The following is a 13,233-nucleotide window of genomic DNA, read 5'->3' as shown; positions in this document are numbered from 1 at the left end:
CCTATGATGAGAATAAGAACAGGAAGGAGGGGTCAAGGACTTCCCTCCTAAGGACAGATATTAAATCTGAGATAGGAGGGGTAGGGAGGAAGGCTAGCGAAGAGGTGGGAAAGAAGGTGGATGGAGGAAAGTTTTCCAGGCAGAGGAAAGCAGTCTGCAGATCCAGATGTGGGAAAGAGCTTGATAGATCTTAAGAAGGAAAAGACCATTGTAGAAAGGAAAAAGAGTGGTATGAGATGACATTGGAGAAGGTAGGCAGAGCCACATTTAGATGTCTGGGTTTTGTTTTAAATTCAATGGGAAGCCACTGATGGCCACTAAGTAGGAGGTGACATTAATCAGATTTACGAAAGAGCATGCTGCCCATGAGAATGGCTAAGATTAAAAAAACATCAAATCTTGGCAAAATACAGAGCAAATGGAACATTCATATCTTTCCAGTAAGAGTATACATTGGTATAAGTACTTGGGAAATTGGCAATATCTACTTAAGTATGCATACCCCATGCCCAACAATTTCATTCCTAGGTATATTTCAACAGAAATGCATACATACACTCACCAGAAGAAAGGCATGAGAATGCTCATCGCAATATTACTCATAATAGTCAAAAGCTGAAAATTACTCAAGTATCCATCAAGAGTAGAATGGGTAAATAAATTGTGGTAAATTCATACAATGAAATACTTCCCAGGAATAAGACTCAACAATCTGCAACTATAAGCCACAACATGGATGAATTTCATCAACAAAATGTTGAATAAAAGATGCCAGGTACAGAAGAGGATGCATGGGATGATTCTACTACATAACGTTTTAAAGCAGGAAAAAGCAATCTTATGGTGTTAGAAGTAAAGATAGTGGTTCCCCAACCCAAATGCTCATCAATGACAGACTGAATAAAGAAAATGTGGTACATATACACCATGAAATACTATGCAGCTATAAAAAAGGGTGAGTTCATGTCCTTTGCAGGGACATGGATGAAGCTGGAAATCATCATTCTCAGCAAACTACCACAGGAACAGAAAACCAAACACCACATGTTCTGAACACATGGACACAGGGAGGGGAACATCACACACCAGGGCCTGTTGGGGGAGCTAGGGGAGGGATAGCATTAGGAGAAATACCCAATGTAGATGACGGGTTGATGGGTGCAGCAAACCACCATGGCACGAATATACCTATGTAACAAACCCGCACGTTCTGCACATGTATTCCAGAACTTAAAGTATAATAACAATAAAAAGAGAGTGGTTCCCTTGGAAGGAGGTAGCATGGAAGGGGCATGAGTGGATGTCTGGGATGCTGGTCATGTCTTATGTATTGATCTGGCATTGGTGACATGAGTATCCTCTTTTACGTAAAACCACTGAGTTATACAATATACGTTATATTTCAATAACCTACATATAACTTGCATAAAAAATAAGACTTTTTTTTTTTTTTTTTTTGAGATGGAGTTTCACTCTTGTTGCCCAGGCTGGAGTGCAATGGCGCAATCTCGGCTCACTGCAACCTCCACCTACTGGGGTCAAGCGATTCTCCTGCCTCAGCCTCCCGAGTAGCTGGTATTACAGGCATGCACCACCACAACCAGATAATTTTTGTATTTTTAGTAGATACAGGGTTTCAACATGTTGGTCAGGCTGGCCTTGAACTCCTGCTCTCAGGTGATCCATCCTCCTCGGCCTTCCAAAGTGCTGGGATTACAGGCATGAGCCACCACACCAGGCCAAAAATAAGACTTTATGTTTTAATAAGGGTACCCTGATTGCTGTGTGGAGAATGAATGGACAAAGGCAGGAGTTGATGTAGGTAAGCAATTGGAAGGTGATTCCTGGAGAGAGGAACCTCTTGAGATTAGATTGACGCTGTGGAGCAACAGAGGAGTGGACAGACTTGAGAGGCTCTTGGAAGGTAAAAATCAATAAAACTTGCCATTGACCAGGCACGGTGGCTCACGCCTGTAGTCCCAGCACTTTGGGAGGTCAAAGCAGGTGGATTGTTTGAGGTCAGGAGTTCGAGACCAGCCTGACCAACATGGTGAAGCCCGGTCTCTACTAAAAATACAAAACTTAGCCAGGCATGGTGGTGCACACCTGTAATCCCAGCTACTTGGGAGGCTGAGGCAGGAGAATTGCTTGAAGCCAGGAGGTGGCAGTTGCAATGAGCCAAGATCATGCCGTTGTACTCTAGCCTGTGCCACAGAGTGATAATCCACCTCACACAAAAAATTAAAAATTAAAAAAAATTAAAGCTTGCTATTGGCCTGAATGGGAGTTAAGAGAAAAGGAAGAACAAAGTAGACTACTAGATCTGGGGCCTGGGCTACTGAGTGGTGGTGTTATTATTTGAGACAGGAAAGTCTAGGGGAGAATCAAGCTTGGGTGAAGGCTTCCCATCACGTCTATTGGTGCAAGGCTGATTTTAGAGGAAATGGAGAAAATCAAAATGACTCAGGACACCTATAGCTTTGCCAGCTTTGACAAGGACTCTCTGGACAAAAAGAGGGAACATTCACATTCAAAAGAATTTTCTTCCTAGGATTTCACAGTCTCTCCTCCAACTCTTCTCCACTCCTTTAGCTCTGGATCTGACAAGCAAACTCCTGCCACCAGAAAAGTGATGAGGATATCCTTGCATTCCTCTCTCTTGGCCAGAAAGTGGAACATTCCCATGTCTTCTTTTTAGGTCAGGGAGTGTTGCAATTAAAGAAAAGACTTTTCCTAGGATAAGAAGGAAAGGAAACAAAAGTACCAGCCCGAGAACACAAAGTGGACGGAAAACGAAGAGTGTTTTCTGAGCTGCCCAGGTTCTGACCCAAACAACACAATGTTGAAAGAGCTGCGATGCTGGAGCTGCAGGGTGCTGGTGGGGGTGTCTGGGGCAAGGCAGGAGAGGGCATCGGGGATCCTGTATTATATGGTAGGCATGGTAGGCTCTGCAGAGGATTCTGGCACTCAAGCTTATAGTCATTGAACACCTTTGAATAGCACAGTGTGGTTCGCATTTCAGAAGGATCCTTATGGTAGGACTGTGGGGGGTGAGGAGAAGAGGTAAAAGATTGGATTGGGAGATGTAGTTAAGAGGCTGTGACCATAGTCTGGACAAGCGAAGGCAAGGACTTGAACTAAGGCCCTGGAGGCAAGAAGGAATGAAAGAAAGACCTGGTGCCAAGAATGATTTGGGAGGTCAGTCTGGAGATTTCCCAGTTTAGGGAACTGGGCAGATTCTCATGGGGAGGGGGATGGGTTAGTCAAGGACAATGTCCAGGCTGAAGGGACCCTTGGAACTGTGACATCAACAACTGAGATAATACAGGACAAGAAGGAGATTTACAGGAGCTTGAATAGGATTTGTTGACTCCTGTGATCTGGTGAGAATCTAAATCCTGTCTCGCAAAAGTTGTCATTGTTCTGGTCAATCGATGCCCCACCCAGGCACTGAGTCACTGGTTCCATGCATTTGTTCATATGCTAATTTGTTCATGAACTTCTGGGAAATTACTTTCTATTTCTTATCTCCTCGCTGTTTCTTCCTGGTCACCAAGTACTCAGCCTTGCATGTAGAAGGTACTGTATCCAAATTACCTTTTGAATTTAGTGGCATTTATACAGTGTGAACCATGATGCTAGGAAAAAGACACAGGAGACCAGTTGTGGTGGCTCACGCCTATAATCCCAGCACTTTGGGAAGTGGAGGCTGGCAGACTGCTTGAGCTCAGGAGCTAGAGACCAGCCTGGGCAACATGGCCAGACCCCATGTTTTCAAAAAACACAAAAATTAACCAGGTGTAGTGGCACACGCCTGTGGTCCAACTACCCAAGAGGCTGAGGTTGGAGGATTGCTTGAGCCCGGGGGTTGAGGCTGCAGTAAACTGTGATTGTGCCACTGCACTCCAGCCTGGGTGACAGAGCGAGACCTGTCTCAAAAAGAAAAAAAAATAAAAAGACAAAGGAACACTAAAAAGACAAAGGAACACTAAAGCCCACCCCATTTAGATGAAAGGAGAAAAAGAATGTTTTCCTTTGAGTTCTTTGGTTAGCAACTCTGTCCCCATTATGTGCACATAAATTATTTCAAATGGCAAAGAGCACAATGATGTTTGAGATATCATTGCTGGGAGCCAGGAGGGTCCTTGTTCTTTCCTTATCTGAGTATGACAGTAGCTTGAGTAAATCAGTGACCTCTCCTACTTAGTTTCTTTTTTTCTTTTTCTTTTCTTTCTTTTTTTTTTTTTTTTTTTGGAGACAGAGTCTTGCTCCATCACCAGGCTGTAGTGCCCTCTGGGCTCACTGCAACCTCTGCCACTCAGGTTCAAGCGATTCTCATGCCTCAGTCTCTTGAGTAGCTAGGATTACAGGTGTGCACCACCATGCCTGGCTAATTTTTTTTTTATTTTTTTATTTTTTAGTAGAGATAGAGTTTCACCATGTTGGCCAGGCTAGTCTTGAACTCCTGGCTTCAAGTGATCTGCCCACCTCAGCCTCCCAAAGTACTGGGACCACAGGCATGAGCCAGTATGCCTGGCCTTCTACTCAGTTTCTGTGTGCAAATGGTGATAAATCACTGCCCTTTCTTTCCGTGGCTGTGAGGATCATCAAATAAGCTCATATATTCAGATATGCTTTGGAAGGAGTAAAATGGCATTGGAAATACCGGGCCATATAAAATGGAATAGCAAAACTAAACTGAAAGGAAATGACCTGTATACTTCTATTGGTCCATCGGGATTTTGGAAGTATCAGGGTAATTGAAATGTTTATTTTTCATTCAACTTTCAAGTAAAATGTAGACCCAGCGGGTGTTTATCCTCTAGGTGGTGTGTGTGATTGCACGTGTGACACAAGGATGAGGTACTTGTCACACAGCTTTAGAATGAAACTTGAAAAGGTTACAGAGAGGGCTGTGAATTTTAACCTGTGCTCCAAGATGGAGTACTAAGCAGCACCTATCAGAAAAGCTCTTCCTTCATCCTCCGGGTGGGGTGAAAAGGGAACTCTTGAATCTCCAATCCCACTTTCTCAGGTTCTATTAGTGGCTTTAGTGAAAGCAAACAGGACTCAGACAGGCAGATAAGATAACCACTATCTGAAGTGTGAGCCTGCAGTTTTAAATTGCCTATTATTTGGAAATACTTTCAGTCTCATTTGGATGCTTAGGGCAAAACTTAAATCTATGACACATAGCCCTAGACAACTTGTTTATTAAATGTGCAGAATAAAGATCTGATGCAAACTTCTATGGCAATAAACTCGGTTCATGGGTGGGTATTAGGTTAAACCAAACGAATTGCTGACATTCAAGGGATCTTTGGCTGCAACAGTTACATAGGCCAGAACTGCCTAATCTAATCCAGATTCTGTCACTGGCAAATTCGAATCACCCACAGGAATCTTTGACAGAATTTATATTAGTCATTCCTTACTTTTTGTGTGTGTGATAGTCTGGTATGTCTCTAATTGTCTCAAAGAGTATTGAAGTATACCTTAAATCAAGTTTACTTTCATGTATCTTTATAAATAAAAATATGTCATTGCACTCTTATTTAGTACAATGTGTGTTAATGTTAGAGAATAAACACAAATCTTGGAAATCATCATGATCATGCCTGAATTTGACCAGAATAGAGGCAGGCATTAAATCTGAATTAGCAATATCTTGTGTGTATATGTGTGTGTGTGTGTGTGTGTGTGTCTGTGTGTGTGTATGTGTGTATGTGTGGTGCTACTGGTGGCTGTAGCAACATAACCACAAATACATGAATCTTGTAGTTGGATAAATCATTTTGATTCAGCCAACCTTTATTTTCTCAAGTGAACAAAATGCGGCTTTCCACAATAACAATAATATCAGGTTTTTCACAGGGCTGCCATAGGATAGTATTTGATAATAAATATTTTCTATAATGAATGCTTGTTTTAGAATGTTGTTTTTATGGAAAAACCTCAGAAAGTTAAATCTTTTAATTCCACGATGAAGACTAGTCTGTCAAAATACTGTTTTTGTGATAATAAATGCAAAACCTACTATGCCATTTCTTACCAGCAGCCAAGTTTTTTTTTTTTAAATGTTTGAGAATTTCAGCAGTTGATGCAAAGTGGACATTATGAGCCACGGATCTATGTTACAGGAGTCAATTTTAGACATTTAATTTGAGTGGAATTTAAGTTTAGCTCCTCCCTTATCTCTTTGAAGTTGCTGGAGCCCTGTTGCATTTTAAATCTACTCAAAAGTGCCTATAGGAGCAAGACCCGCTGGTCGCAGCCACTGATGGAGTTCACGGCCAACCCTCTCCCCACTCCTGTCCCTATGCATTTGTTCATGCAGTTCCCTCTAGAAGAAACACACCTCTGGTCGTTTTTCTCTCTCTCTTTCTCTCTTTTTCTTTCTCTTTCTTTTTTTTTTTTTTTTTTTTTTTTTTTTGAGACAGTCTCACTCTGTCGCCCAGTCTGGAGTGCAGTGAAAAACGATCTCGGCTCACTGCAACTTCCATCTCTCAGGTTCAAGCGATTCTTGTGCCTCAACCTCCCGAGTAGCTGGGACTACAGGCATGCGACACCACGCCCGGCTAATTTTTATATATTTAGTAGAGACAGGGTTTTTCCATGTTGCCCAGGGTGGTCTCGAACTCCTAGCCTCAAGTGATTCGCCTGCCTCGGCCTCCCAAAGTGGTGGGAATACAGACGTGAGCCACCGCGCCCGGCCCGTTCTTCTTCTTCTTCTTCTTTTTTTTTTTTTTTTGAGACAGAGTCTCTGTCTGTCGCCAGGCTGGAATGCTGTGGCTCGATCTCGGCTCACGGCAACCTCTGATTCTCTGGTTCAAGCGATTCTCCTGCCTCAGCTTCCCGAGTAGCTGGGATTTACAGGCACGCGCCAGCACGTCCAGTTAATTTTTGTATTTTTAATAGAGACGAGGTTTCACCATGTTGGCCAGGATGGTCTCGAACTTCTGATCTCCTCCCGCCTCGGCCTCGCAAAGTGCTGGGGTAACAGGCACGAGCCACCGCGCCAGGCCCGGTTCTTCTTACTCTTAAAGGCAGCCCAGACAGCAGCCCAAGAAGCCCCCCGCCCCGCCCCCCCAAACCTTAGTTTGCGTAAAGCGCCTTGATTCCGTGTGGTCATGGCTTTATATTTGTCCCTCTTCCAGCTGAAATAACTTGTGCGCCTATATAGGGCCTGGCCCGCGGTGGAATGGTCGCGGCTGCAGCTGGAATCGCATCACTTCCTCCTCCCCTCCCCCAGCACTGACACACGAGCCCCAGTGTCCTGAGGATGACTCCAAACAGCGTCGGGCCTTCAAGTGGAACCTCAGGCTTGTTGAGGAGTGGCCTGGAACTGCACCAGATTTCAGGGGTGCCTGGGGAGGCTTAGAGATGGGAGACGCCCTGACTTGGTTCCTTTCCAGAACATTTGGGAACACTTGGCTTGGTTTCAGGCACCAAAATGAGGACTCGCCCACGGTGGACTTAGTTCTGAGGTGGCCTCTTGCTCCCTCTAGTGGTTTAGAAATCACAGCCCTGCAGGAGGGTCAAAAACGGGTCCGGTTTTTCTCCGAGGAGGAATCCTCATTAACCATTTAGACATCTACTGCACAGTGAAGTCAATTCATGAATACGTTTCTGAGCAATCCAATAATTAACCAAATGCACACACAATAAGGACTTTGGACCGTCTTGTGGGATCCTTGGAGGACCTTGGATTCATTTTGTAATGCAAACCTAACATGCTGTTAAGTACCCAAGGAATAATTGAAAATATGCTTTAATCAAAGCCAATCACCCTGTCATTGTCAGCCTGTGAAACATTAGCTCATGGAGCGGGATGACAGCACGCAGTTCTCTTATCGCTCCAAGATAACTCCACCAGGATGACAGAGAAGCATCAGATTTGGAGATGTCACTAGTCTGGAGTCTCAGTTACATTCAAATTTCATGATAGCCTATCCTTGGGGAACTGAATTGTCTCTTTTGAACAAAGACAATTTCCTAGTTGGGTGAGTTCAGTCATTTTGTGATTCAATATCAGATCATTACAGTTCCTTTGGGACATAAAAACTATCGTTTCTAGAGACAGAGGAGTGTACTTTGCTATGTATGTTCCTGTCCTATACATACACTTCTTATGCGACATATATTTTCTGAATGACTTAAAAATAATAGCTGAATGTGGCATCTTTCTTCAGAATTGCACGAAGCTTTAAATATCACCTACTGTGGGGTGCAGCGGCGCATGCCTGTAATCCCAGCACTGGGGAGGTTGTGGTGGGAGAATTAGGCTTGATTTTCAGAGTTTGAAACCAGCCTGGGCGACATAGGGAGACACTGTCTCAATTATAAATAAATAAATCACCTCCTCAGGGAAGATTTCCTGAGGCACCAGACCAGCCTGGGCTTCCCACAGTGACGATGGCCTCCCACAGCACTGGCTGACCACAGAGCACTGGTCGTGCCTGCCATTTAATCAGGGCCTGGTTTGTTTTCTGTCTGCCTCCTCTGTCCAAAGCTGAGCTCCATGGTTGTTTGTCCATGACAGCATCCCAGAGTGTAGCACGGTGCCTGGTATAGGCGGTGCTGAATAAATATTTGTCAACTGATACAATCTAGCGGGGGTAAATGCTGAGGAGACAGACTGCAGAGGTGAGCTGGTGCTGATTTTTTTTTTTTTTTTTTTTTTTTTTTTTGAGACAGAGTCTCACTCTGTCACCCAGGCTGGAGTGCAGTGGTGCCATCTCAGCTCACTGCAACCTCCGCTTCCCAGGCTCAAGTGATTCTCCTGCCTCAGGCTCCCAAATCGCTGGGATTGCAGGGGGCCACCACACCTGGCTAATTTTTGTATTTTTAGTAGAGATGGGGTTTCCCTATGTTGACCAGGCTGGTCTCGAACTCCTGACCTCAGGTAATCCACCTGCCTCAGCCTCCCAAAGTACTAGGATTACAGGTGTGAGCCACTGTGCCTGGCCTGATTCTTATCTTAGGGCTGTGAGGGAACCCTTCATTCAAATTATCAGCAAAAAGAAATACCTTATTAAAGACTCAGGATAGTGAGGTGCAGGGCTGACATTAGCACCCAGGTGGCCAGTGCACATCTGCAACCACAGTGCAGCGAGAGAAACCCAGAATTCTCCCACTCAACTCCCAAGTCAAGCAGGAATCACCATCCCCTGGCTCGTGGAGCTGCATTTCTTTGCCAAGGGCCTGACGGAAACTGTCCTAAGCTCTGGGGGATGGTTTACCAGCAGGACTGTCCTATTATCTTAACATGTGTGGGATGTTTACCTTTCCAAAGGCATTAAAAAAAAAAAAAAAAACAGACTGGAGTGCAGTGACATGATCTCAGCTCACTGCAGCCTCAGCCTCCCGGGCTCAAGAGATCCTCCTGCCTCAGCCTCCTGGGTAGCAGAGATGGCAGGTACATGGCACCACACCCAGCTAATTTCTTTACTTGTAGGTGAAATGGGGTTTCATCATGTTGGCCAGGCTGGTCTTGAACTCTTGACCTCAAGTGAGCCACCCTCCTTGGCCTCCTAAAGTACTGGGATTACAGGTGTGAGCCACCGTGCCTGGCCTCTAAAGGCATATTTTTAAAGCACTGAAAATTAAACAATAACATAAATACCTGGAAGCTCTGGAGGCAGCAAAGACAGAGGCCAAAAGTGTGCAGACTGTAAGAATAGAATAAAGAGTAAGGGTAAGACTATAAAGAGGAATGAAAATATGAGGCCAGGTGAAAAGATAGGGAAAAGAGAATGAATGTGTTCCTTCTTATGTCCTTCAGTATCACTGACTATCCGAAGAGAAATTTAGTTAAACAGGCAGCATGTATGAATTGAATGCTGGGAAAGAAACACGTAAATTTAAAATCCCACAGGAAAATTATAAATGTGAGCAGGTCAGCAGGGAGGCACCCAGCCTTGGTAGGCCTCCTGGGATGTCATGTAGCTGAGTGTGTGTTTTCAGCCCCGCTATATCCCAGGTTTCATTTTTGAGTGAGGGTGATTGTATCTGGAGTTAGAATGAGTAAACCCTTTTTGACTTTATTAGGTAGGATTGTTAAGGTTGGCTGTAAATAATAGAAAAAAAAATCAAAATAAGTGGCTTAACAAGAGAGAGAGAGAAGGTAGAATTTTAGGCCAGGCACTGGCCTACATTTGTGGCTCATGCCTGTTATCCAAGCACTTTGGGAGGCCAGTGCAGGAGACCAGGAGGTCGAGGCTGCAGTGAACCATGATTTCACCAAGGCACTTCAGCCTGGGCAACAGAGTGAAACCTGGTCTCAAAAAAAAAAAAAAAAAAAAAAAAAAAAAAAAAAGAGGCTGGGTGCAGTTGCTCACACCTGTAATCCCAGCACTTTGGGAGGCCAAGGTGGGTGGATCACCTGAGGTCAGGTGTTTGAGACCAGCCTGACCAACGTGGAGAAACCCCATCTCTACTAAAAATACAAAAAAAAAAAAAAAAAAAAAAATTAGCCAGGCATGGTGACGCATGCCTGTAATCTCAGCTACTCGGGAGGCTGAGGCAGGAGACTCGCTTGAACCCAGAAGGCGGAGGTTGCAGTGAGCCGAGATTGCGCCATTGTACTTCAGCCTGGGCGACAAGAGCAAAACTCCATCTCAAAAAAAAAAGAGAGACAATTTTCTCTCTGCTCGCGTGGCTGACTCGCAAGGGCGCCGCAGAAAGACAAGAAGCCCAAGAAGTCAACCTGGAAGTTTCATTTGGACCTTACTCATCCAGTAGAAGATGGAATTTTTGATTCTGGAAATTTTGAACAATTTCTATGGGAGAAGGTTAAAGTCAATGACAAAACTGGGTATCTCGGGAATGTTGTTCACACTGAATGCTTCAAGAATAAAATCACATTCTTTCTCAGAAACAGTTCTCTAAAAGGTATTTGAAATACCTTACCAAGAAATACCTTAAGAAGAGCAATCTTCATGATTGGCTTCGAGTGGTTGCATCTGACAGAAGACTTACGAACTTCATTACTTCCAGATTAGTCAAGAAGATGAATCAGAGTTGGAGGACTAGGCAAAGGCTTCCCTTGTAGGGCTTCGCTTATTAACAAAATAAATGAAGTATATGTGAGAAATACCAAGAAATTGGCTTTTAGTTTATCACTGAATAAGAAAAAAATTGCACTCTTTAAAAAAAAGAGACAATTTTCTTTCTGCTACATTTTCAAGAAAGCAGGAGGAAGATTATCAGGCTTTGTTTGGTGCTTAAGGGTGAGGGATCTTCTACTTGATAGTACCACAGTGCACAGTTTCCCTTTTCCAGGTGGCCTCGTAGTCTAAGTTGGCTGCTGAGGCCCCACTCACACACCTGCTTTCTATTCAGCACAAAAGACCAGACTGAGAAGGATGCATCCTTTATTTTAAAAGCGCTTTTTAGCAGTTGTACTCACAACTCGTGCTTACGTCCTGTTGGCTGGAACTTTTCTTCATGACACATTGACCTGCAAAAAAGTTGGTGAAAGGAAAACTTCTGTTCCAGGGCCGGGGCGGGGGTGGGGTGGGGGATAAACTGAAATTAAAAATCAAGGACTCTATTACTGAGAAGGAAAGGAGAATGATTATTGGAGGACAATATGCAATATGCAGTCTTCATCACTGGAATCGAACATATATTTTTTTGTTCCTGAAAATGAGTCCTGCCTCTCTCCAGGGCATGGTGAGGGGCGGGAGTGGTAGCTGGTAGAAAGCTAGTGTCCTTAAGACAAGGATTGGCTTTAATCCTGCTTTGGGTTTTTGGGTGATCTGAAATCCAAATGTGGACACAAATGTCTATTTTTGTGTTTGTCTTTGAGACAGGGTCTCACTCTGTCACCCAGGCTGGAGTGCAGTGGCGCGATCTTGGCTCACTGCAGCCTTGACCTTCTGGGCTTGGGTGATTCTCCCACCTCAGCCACCCAGGTAGCTAGGACTACAGGCGCCCGTCACCATGCCCAGCTAATTTTTTGTATTTTTAGTAGAGATGTGGTTTCACTATGTCACCCAGGCTGGTCTCGAACGCCTGGACTCAAGCAATCCACTCGCCTCAGCCTCCCAGAGTGCTGAGATTACAGGCATGAACCACCGCACCCGGCCAAAAGTCTATTTAAGAGCACAAATGAGGGAAAAATAATCTAGCTTTGCCAATTATATTATCACTAAAGCTCTTACGTTGTTGTAAAAAGTCACCAGACATGTTGTATAATGTCACTTCTTCCTTCCTTCCTTTTTCTTTCTTCTTTCCTTTCTTTTTTTCTTTCCTCCCTCCTTCCTTCCCTCCTTCCTTCTCTCTGTCTCTCTCTCTCTCTCTCTCTCTCTCTCTCCCCCCCCCCCACTCTCTCTTTAGAGACAGGGTCTTACTCTGTCACCCAGAGCTGGAGTGCAGTGGTATGATCATAGCTTACTGCAGCCTTGAACTCCTGGGCTTAAGCCTCCTCCCACTTCAGCTTCCCAAATAATGTTGAATTTAGACGATAAGTTTACACAAGTCTTTAAATTCAACAACTCTCATCCTGTGGATTCAGAGACAACAGCTGACTATCCAGGAGATAAAGATTCCTGGCTGTTCCTTTTCACTATCTTCTTTGCTTATTGGAAAATGCTGGAGTTACCCCAAATTCTGTCCTGTTTTTTTTTCTCTCATTTTAATCCTTCTTGAGTTTTTTCCAATTTGTCATGTTTAAAAGTGGACTCATCTTTTCTTTTCTTTTCTTTTTTTTTTTTTTTGGAGACAAAGTTTCGCTTTTATTGCCCAGGCTGGAGTGCAAAGGCGCGATTTTGGCTCACCGCAACCTCTGCCTCCAGGGTTCAAGATATTCTCCTGCCTCAGCCTCCCAAGTAACTGGGATTACAGGCTACTGGCTGATTTTGTATTTTTAGTAGAGACGGGGTTCCTCCATGTTGGTCAGGCTGGTCCAACTCCCGACCTCAGGTCATCCGCCTTGCCTTGGTCTCCCAAAGTGCTGGGATTACAGGCGTGAGCCACCATGCCCGGCCAATCCTTTCCTTTCTAACCTTGTTCCTGGTTGTCCACCTACTGAGTAGACAGCACCAGCCATGGCCTCAGCCAGGTACCCCACTCTCCCTCACAGTTCACATTTAGCCAGTGAGTGCTAGGCTTTCTACTTCTTTCTCTCTAATTCACTTTTCACTTTCTCCAAGCTCCTGCCATCCGCCAGGAACAGGGAAGCATCCTCTCTTGTTTGATTACAGCATGAGCCTCCCTATCTCCTCAGAT

Source organism: Macaca fascicularis, chromosome 5 (assembly GCF_037993035.2).
Source record: "Macaca fascicularis isolate 582-1 chromosome 5, T2T-MFA8v1.1".
Classification (NCBI taxonomy): Eukaryota; Metazoa; Chordata; class Mammalia; order Primates; family Cercopithecidae; genus Macaca; species Macaca fascicularis.
Note: the sequence above shows the minus strand (reverse complement) of the source record.